General features: G+C 45.3%; 1 pseudogene; it reads right to left on the bottom strand.

The window, feature by feature from the left end:
- Positions 1-7,797: 7,797 nt before the first annotated feature.
- On the bottom strand, positions 7,798-7,915 carry LOC124597649 (annotated as a pseudogene).
- Positions 7,916-9,201: the final 1,286 nt, after the last annotated feature.

The raw sequence follows: 9,201 nt of genomic DNA, 5'->3' as shown, positions 1-9,201 counted from the left end.
AGCAACAGCTGAGTTTCATTTGGGAACTCCTGCCAGGATTTAAAATTACTTCAGAACAAGCACACTGTTACCTTTCTTTTGGCTACCCTGCCAGGGTGTTTAATTAATAATTCTGGTAATGAAATAGTTGAAACAGCTACCTTTGAAATTACTGGGAACTAATTGCATTAACAAACGTAAGTTAACTGAGTGTTAGTTACAAACTGCACCAGGCTCAGTCCTACGTTACTAAGCTCAGAGAGCTAATGGTCAGTTACATAGCGTCTAAAGTCGAATGGTACTTTGTTTCCGACTGAATCTAGCATATTCGATTAGTAATGGATACCAAGACCAGTTGACGTTTGTCATTTATGTCTGCGTATGAAAGACTCAGAAACATTTTGCATTCTGTATATTTTTGTCATCATCTTCATCTTCGGGGATCAAGATGTGTGCTGCTTTTGAAATCCTGTTGCCCTGTAGGCTACTGTAACGATCAACCCCCGCATCCAAGTTTTGAAATATATTAAAGAAGCTCGGAACTTGGACTCTGTGCGTCGTATTTTCTGTGCTGGGCAGGGCAGCGGTGGTTAGCGGTGCCACATGCAGATCGGACACTGCGGATTCTCGAATATGACGATCCAAAAGACTAGAACATTAAAGTAGGTGGGGTGAGTTCCACGAGCAACACGGGCATTATATTGTTATTTTTATGGTACTTTATGGTTTTATAGACGAGATTAGCATCTATTCTTGTTCTTCAAACGGTGTACTGAAGTCTCCAGTGAAACTAAATTCGTCTTGTCTGTGTTTTGTCGTGTGACAATTTGTTGGTAAAGAGCTGTAGCAGATTTCTTGTTGCGTGCTCTTGAGACTGTTGAAGGTCGCCGTGCTTATTTGTATATTCGTTCGTCAGTCTCCCCAGTTTCTCTCCAATTGCACGAGGACGTAGTGTAGCTGAAACTTTATATAGTAATTAGAATGACTAGAAAGAGTAATATTTACGTTCTTGTCTCACCTAACTATTTATCAGAGATGAGCACTTGTTTATTTCTTCCTCGAATACAGATTTCACTCTTAATATCGAGTTGTAATACATAATATTCACAATTATAAATTCCCTTCGTCTTTGTCAGAGAAAGAACAAAACTGGAGTCATTAACGTTACATTCAGCAACAGAGATATTAAAAAGCAGAGATAATGCAAGGAATTACGTTGTAACCTCCCAACAGTTAAAAATAATTAGGTATAGCATTCACATTTAGTATAACCTCCCCACAGATAAAATAATATAATTATGTATAGCATTCATATTCAGTGTTAACCTACCAACAGATAAATTTCGTAACCTACCAATAATAAAATGTGACTAGCCACTCAATAAAATTGTGGCTCACTTATAACCTTTCAATAATTGACTGTGAATTTAAACTGGTAAATTTTGGACGTCAGCAGCGCTGCGTCATGGCCCTGAAAGATCATTCTGAATAAATTGAAAGTTCTTACCTCAGTAAGGTCGCCGGATAACGCGTATATATCTGTTCCTATAAGAAATTTTTCTGGCACAGCTCAGTGCAATGCTGGCCGCTAGATTTGTCATGTATAAAAAGAAACAACTGATTTTTCTTTATAATATTCGGGATGACCATGGATTGGAGAAATTAGTGAATTCTTTAAATTCAGACGAATGTTTGTCAAAGAGTTGATTTTATAAAAAAGATTATTACTAAAAGATTTTTTTGAAACATTTACATGGGACTTGATATAGCAATAGTATATATGCGCGAGGCTGCTTTTACCTTATACTACATCGCTCAGGCACCACCATCGCTCCCCACGACCGGCCCAGGCAACTTCATACACCAGACTGCTAGCTACTACTTACTCTTACTGACACACAGTTCCTACTGCATACAACACTGCTCTCTGGTCTGAGATTCTCTTATAGCTTACATATCGCAGGCAGCGCGTGAGCAATCCATCGAAATTACATCTGCTCGAGTGCACTAGCAATACATTCCTTAGTCATGGACCTCTTACAATGTCTTTGGCTCCTACACACAGCAGAGTATCCGGCACAATTATTTCTGTAATAAAATGTGACATTACAACACTTAGCAGTCCTCTCGGGGTTATTTAGCAAAGGCTACGCGCCAAATACTCTCACTGCAAATCAAAGAACAGAGGTAATTAGAGTAATGCACTAATAATTAACTTTAGAAGACTAGAAGCTTACCACAGAGACAAGAAAACCAGAGTTAAATATAAACAAATATTAAAAAGTGGTAGCAAAAGGTGACAGAATGGAGGTGATGGCCGGTCTGTGATTGGATGGTGCTTCTTGGAAATGAAATGGAAATGAGCATATGGCATCGATGGCCGGGAAGCCCCATCCTAGGAAGCTCGGCCGCCAACTGCAAGTCTTATTTCAGTCGACGCCACATTGGGCAACTTGCGCGCCGGTGATGAGGATGAAATGATGGTGAGGACAACACAACATCCAGTCCCCGTCCGGAGAAAATCTCCAACCAGGCCGGGAATCGAACCCGGCCCGCTTGCATGGGAGGCGAGCACGTTACCACCCAGCTACGGAGGCGGACTGGTGCTCCTTTAGAAACGCTGATAAAGCACAAGGTGCCATCTGCAATGATTTTCTCTCTCTTCCCAGGGAGACGTGGCAAAGTTCAGAGCTATCGGAGACTTGTGCCACTGATTTCTGATGTAGGTTTGGCGGACTGAAGAAGGTTGAGTGGTATGCCGTCTTGGTAACTGGTAACGGTGCTGAGACTCGTTGCTGCCCACTAACTTAAGACACGTTTAAGTCAGCGATACAGTTGTCAGTTTTCAGTGTTGGTACCTTGGGTGTTGGTGTTTGCGCACGTAGGTCAACTCAGATGTAAGCTGACGTTAGTTTCAGCAAACAGTGCATGGTTTACCTACAAGCAAATGCGATTAGACCGTAGATGGACGACACTGATAAATCCAAAAGTAGATTTCTGCTTCAACGGCTCGTGAAAACCAAGAAGATTACAAACAGGGCTTTAACTCTGAACAGGACAGGATGATGGTGATGCCGCGGGCTGGAGCACAGCACTCGATAAGATTCGGCCTCGGTCTTACTGAAAGTATCGCCTTTGTCTGGGGTTATTTAGAGAATGAACTTAAATCCAACTGACATAATGGTTCTGTTTTTTACAGGGTGGACAAAATAAAATGACCCCTTAAAAGTTTCATGCAAACAGCTTACGGCATCTGCAACTGGGCCACATGGATTGCCTGCCTTAAGGCGCATGAAATATTTTCAGGGAAAGTTTTATTTTGTCCCACGCCCCGTAGTGTGTGCCGAGTCCATCAGTTTGTGTGAATCCACCTTACGGGATACCACCTACAGAATGCATTCTCGCAAGACCAAAGTTTGTTAACCTATAAATCAATTCTCTGATCATTAGTAACAGCAACTACTTGAAATCGTGGCACTTGCAAATCTGAGACCTTATTTTATAAAACTGTTCTTGACATTCGTAAATTTTTTAGGTGTCCTGTTGGTAAAACTGATTAAGTTGAAGGTAAGAGCTCAGAGCGGCACTGTTAAAATCTCAGAGAGTTATTCGTTCTACAGCAGCTTTTACTGCTGCAGGGTACGGCGAGGCTATTCACGCTTATTTCAACTGTAACCTTGTATAATATGATATGAAACTTATTTTAAAAAATCTCTTAATGCGATATAATTATGGTATTTTAGTCCAGTGTATAAAAGATCGATATGCCTTTACACGAGCAAAGTATTAAACGTCTGAAGAAGGCAGAAATCACAAAATTCTGCACAGTCAAGAGGGCATTCCTACCAGTGTATTTCAGTGCCAAAATCAGATAAATTTATCACAAGTAAACGTTCTCCGTCCTTTTGAATCCACACAAACTTCGTGAAACTATGTAGCACATTGCTGGTACATTATCCAAAGGAGCTTCATATAACACTCGTTACTGCTTGTTTCATTTCTTCCTCGGCCCTTGAGGCACTTGGCTTTTTCGTTTTGTATGTTCGGACCATCTGAAAAGAAACCAAGGAAACATGTTCTCTAGAATTTCCAATAACAACTCGACAGCGGAAACAGACCCACCTGTTCAAATGGTTCAAATGGCTCTGAGCACTATCGGACTTAACATCTGAGGTCATCAGTCCCCTACAACTTAGAACTACTTAAACCTTACTAACCTAAGGACATCAAACACATCCGAGGCAGGATTCGAACCTGCGACCGTAGCAGTCGCGCGGTTACGGAATGAGGCGCCTGGAACCGCTCGGCCACCGCGGCCGGCGACCCACCTGTACGGGGTGAAATAGCCCCATGTGGAATAGCCAGCAATATTTGTTGACACACACGCCGCATCACCTGTGTTCTTATACAAGTAACAATAGGGGATTAAACTTCAAGTTAATGTTCATGGTACACCTTAATTTGTTAGGTCGACTTCCTTAATCCGTCACAATTCACTTACCTCTAGAATTTGTTGTTCTGGCCTGTCAATAACGTAACAGAAAACATCCTTACTACAACCACATGAGGCGACACAGAAATAATGGAACATACTGAGGGCAAAACGACCTCGACTAGGGGGAAATAGCGCCCTGTTGCAACATTTCTTATTTCAGGCGGATTTAGCTGCGTAAGCGAAATAGCCCCGCTGTATCTTATGAAGACTGTCCGGACATGACTTACGATCAATATCGAAAAATATCACAAACTGCCTGCGAAAGTGTCCCTCCACACCTGCATTACCGTAAAATACATTCCGCAAGCGCCAATGAAAGACAACAAAACGAGGCGTAGAAAATCGCTGACGTGCCACTGTGCTCTAAGGGTGCCGCAGATGAAAACTAAAGGGGTCCTGCTATGAAAACAAGTTGCATCCCAGACCATCACCCTTGGTTATCCGGCAGTATGGCGGGTGATAGTCAGGTTGGTATACCACTTCTATTCGGGACGTCTCCAGCCGCGTCTTTGGCTTGGAATCTCATTGCCTGCAGTAGAATTGTCTTCAGTGATGGGTACTGCTAGGAACTGACCACCGATGACCAGCAATGACATGTCTGCAGGCGCACCGGACAGCGACAGAATAACAACTTGACTGTCGCCCACCACACGGCCCACAAACCGGCGTGATAAAAATGGTTCATATGGCTCTGAGCACTATGGGACTTGACCTCTGAGGTCATCAGTCCCCTAGAACTTAGAACTACTTAAACCTAGCTAACCTAAGGATATCACACACATCCATGCCCGAGGCAGGATTCGAACCTGCCACCGTAGCAGTTGCGCGGTTCCAGACTGAAGCGCCTAGAACCGCTCGGCCAACGTGGCCGGTTCCGAAGTGATAGTCTGGCGTCCTCAGCTCGTGGTCGTGCGGTAGCGTTATCGCTTCCCACGCCCGGGTTCCCGGGTTCGATTCCCGGCGGGGTCAGGGATTTTCTCTGCCTCGGGATGACTGGGTATTGTGTGACGTCCTTAGGTTAGTTAGGTTTAAGTAGTTCTAAGTTCTAGGGGACTGATGACCATATATATGTTAAGTCCCATAGTGCTGAGAGCCATTTGAATAATTTTCTTTGATAGTATGGGGTGCCATTTTATTTCATAACAACACCTCTTTGATTATCATTCGCGGCACCTTTACAACACAGTGTTAGGTCGACGATATTCTACACCGCGTTTTGTTGCGCGTCATAGGCATTTACAGGATGTCTACTGAAACCAAGCAGCGAACAAAAGCACGGAGAGTCGATGTCCTACCGTCAGGTGCAACGATGCTCTCTCAAGTGCATTCCATGAAATTTCGGTATTGCAGACGGATAACGTCGACTTCCTGCTACGATATTTCGCCTGACAACCTTCCAGCCATCTTCAGGTGAGTGTTCCGTACTGGAGGTAGCTACTTTTTTTTTCAGTCTTACAATGACGGCATCACAATGATATCACTGTAGTGCACGTTGAAGATATGGCGGTCGGACTTGAAGTCCCGTATTACCCTCCGACGGTATAAGCTCAGGGTTGCTGATAGGATGGGACAGAGGTAGTTAGAGTGGTGGTCGCAACTAGGATTGCACAGAATGACTGGCCGTATTAAAACACACTTTATTAGTGGCCGCACCAAGGAGGTTGCTAGTGCAGGTCGCAACCTTTATACAAAAATAAGGCAGGAAGACGCATGCGCAAAGGCAGCTGCTACATGAGCGACCTCTATCGGATCACGGGCTCTGTTCAAATACTGTTACATCTACGGCGCGCAGGCGCATGCTTCATGGTGATACTGCATGCGCACTCTCTGTCGAAATGCGCACTTGAGCAGTTAAAATTAAGATGTCAGAATTAATAAAGTTAAATGCCTCTAAACGTGTCATTGGTCATACAATGTTTTGTTTCTGAAGAAGTTAAAGAAATCACCGTGCCTGACGTCTTATCCAGGTGAAAGCCGCCATCACGATTAATAAGATATTGCGCTAAAAGTGTTTCCACCGATTCCTTAATACTGGTCCCGGCGGAGGTTCGAGTCCTCCCTCGGGCATGGGTGTGTGCGTGTCTTTGTCCTTAGAATAATTTAGGTTAAGTAATGTGAAAGCTTAGGGACTGATGACCTTAGCAGTTAAGTCCCATAAGATTTCACACACATTTGAACATTTTGATTCCTTAATAACCGAATCCCAGAAGGATCTTGTCGAGACAAAGATTTTCGTGGCAGAGTAATCCATGCAATGTCTTGTGGAGATACAGTGCTCGGCTACGGCTGACTTACTGCTCCTGCGAAAGGCGAGTATGGCGATCACGTTCAACGCACCTTTCACGAACTGAGCGCGTCGTCTGAGCAATGTAGGCGTCGTCACACTGACATGGTATTTTGTAGATTCCAGCTTTCCGCAATCCCAGATCGTCCTTTGCCTAACCGAGAAGGGCACAAATCTTCGTAGGTGGGCGAAAGATTACTTTGACACGATGTTTTCTTAAGATTGCGCCTAAATTCGACGAAATATTGCCGATGTAGGCAAGAACGCTCTGTACTTGAACCTCTGCTTGTCCTCTTGCTCTTGTTGCTGGTCACGTTTCTTCTGCCTTAAAGCTGTGTTGATCTGACGTGGAGAATATCCATTATCTTTGAACAGTGACTGCAGGTGTTCCAGCTCCTTCGCAAGGCTTTCTCCATCAGATACTTGTGTCCGGGGCACCAACGTTCGAAGGACAACCATAGCTTGTGATGGGTGGTGGCAGCTAGACGCCTGCAAATACAGGTCTGTATTTGTGGGCTTACGGTAGACGGAATGAACCAACCATCCGTCCCTTTTCGTTTGACCAAGGCGTCCAGAAATGGCACACAACCGCCCTTCTCACATACAGACTTGTATTTGCAGCTGGCACCACTCATCAACTATGGGCGTCCTTCGACCAATAGAGTGGTACCATGTGGGCATGCAGGCCCACCCAATAAGCTGACGTAAGGCCATCGCACTGAAGGGAGATTTTGTTGAAAAACAGGGTTTTGTAGCCAAGAGAGCGAGGAATAATATGGAATGCTGAATAAAACCAACCCGCTTTCACAAAAAATATGTTCTATTACTTAACGAACCACCACTCCGTCTACAGGCAACAAGTCGCCCATCGGGACCATCCGACCGCCGTGTCATCCTCAGGGGAGGCTGCGGATAGGAGGGGCGTGGGATCAGCACACCGCTCTCCCGGTCGTTATGATGGTATTCTTGACCAAAGCCGCTACTATTCGGTCGAGTAGCTCCTCAATTGGCATCACGAGGCTGAGTGCACCCCGAAAAATGGCAACAGCGCATGGCGGCCTGGATGGTCACCCATCCAAGTGCCGACCACGCCCGACAGCGCTTAACTTCGGTGATCTCAGGGGAACCGGTGCATCCACTGCGGCAAGGCCGTTGCCCCATTACTTAATGAACGCCCATCATAATTCGCGTGTGTATGTTTTAATTACCGTGTTTGTATAATGGAACGTCCTCTACTTTGCGGAGGAACTTGATGGTTGGAAAAAAGTCTGTTCAGGGAGGAGGGAGTTACCGTCGGTTATGTTCGCTGTACTGGTGTCAGCAGTCGATGGAAATCAGATTGCGCCGAGCCGATCGAGAATATCCATTAATTTAATTTCTGCAGAGGAAAGAAAAGGGGAGATGGGGGTCCGAAACAGGAAGCATTTGTCGGGCAACAACCGACCACTGAAACGATCTGGGCGGGGCGCTGCTTGTTAAGAAATATCCGGAGTAGCGGAAGTTTGCGGCTGCGAGTTTTAATGGAGGGGCGGGGCGCGGGTCAAGGACGGGAATGGGCGGGGGTCCCCACGGGTGACACAAGTTCGTGCGTCGCTGCAGAGCTACATTTTATGTCAGCGGAACCTGCTTGCTCTCTCGAGGACTGCGAGGCTCCAGCTGCTCTTCACACGTCTCATTTACCATCTGCAGTCAGGTAGTAATACAGTACTGGCCACTAAAATTGCTACACAAAGAAGAAATGCAGATGATAAACGGGTATTCATTGGACAAATATATTATACTAGAACTGACATGTGATTACATTTTCACGCAATTTCGGTGCATAGATCCTGAGAAATCAGTACCCAGAACAACCACCTCTGGCCGTAATAACGGCCTTGATACGCCTGGGCGTTGAGTCAAACAGAGCTCGGATGGCGTGTACAGGTACAGCTTCAACACGATACCACAGTTCGTCAACAGTAGTGACTTGCGTATTGTGACGAGCCAGATGTTCGGCTACCATTGACCAGACGTTTTCAATTGGTGAAAGATCTGGAGAATGCCGTGGTCAGGGCAGCAGTCAAACATTTTCCATGTCCAGAAAGGTCCGTACAGGACCTGCAACATGCGGTCCTGCAGTATCCCGCTGAAATGTAGGGTTTCACAGGGATCGAATGAAGGTAGAGCTGTGGGTCGTAACACATTTGAAATGTAACGTCCACTGTTCAAAGTGCCGTCAATGCGAACAGGAGGTGACCGAGACGTGTAACCAATGGCACCTCATAGCATCACGCCGGGTGATACGCCAGTATGGCGATGACGAATACACGCTTCCAATGTGCGTTCACCGCGATCTCGCCAAACACGGATGCGACCATCATGATGCTGTAAACAGAACCTGGATTAAGCCGAAAAAATGACTTTTTGTCATTCGTGCACCCAGGGTCGTCGTTGAGTACAC

The sequence above is a fragment of the Schistocerca americana genome, chromosome 2 (genome assembly GCF_021461395.2).
Source record: "Schistocerca americana isolate TAMUIC-IGC-003095 chromosome 2, iqSchAmer2.1, whole genome shotgun sequence".
NCBI classification, from domain to species: domain Eukaryota; kingdom Metazoa; phylum Arthropoda; class Insecta; order Orthoptera; family Acrididae; genus Schistocerca; species Schistocerca americana.
Note: the sequence above shows the minus strand (reverse complement) of the source record. Positions and strands in the feature narration are given on the sequence as shown.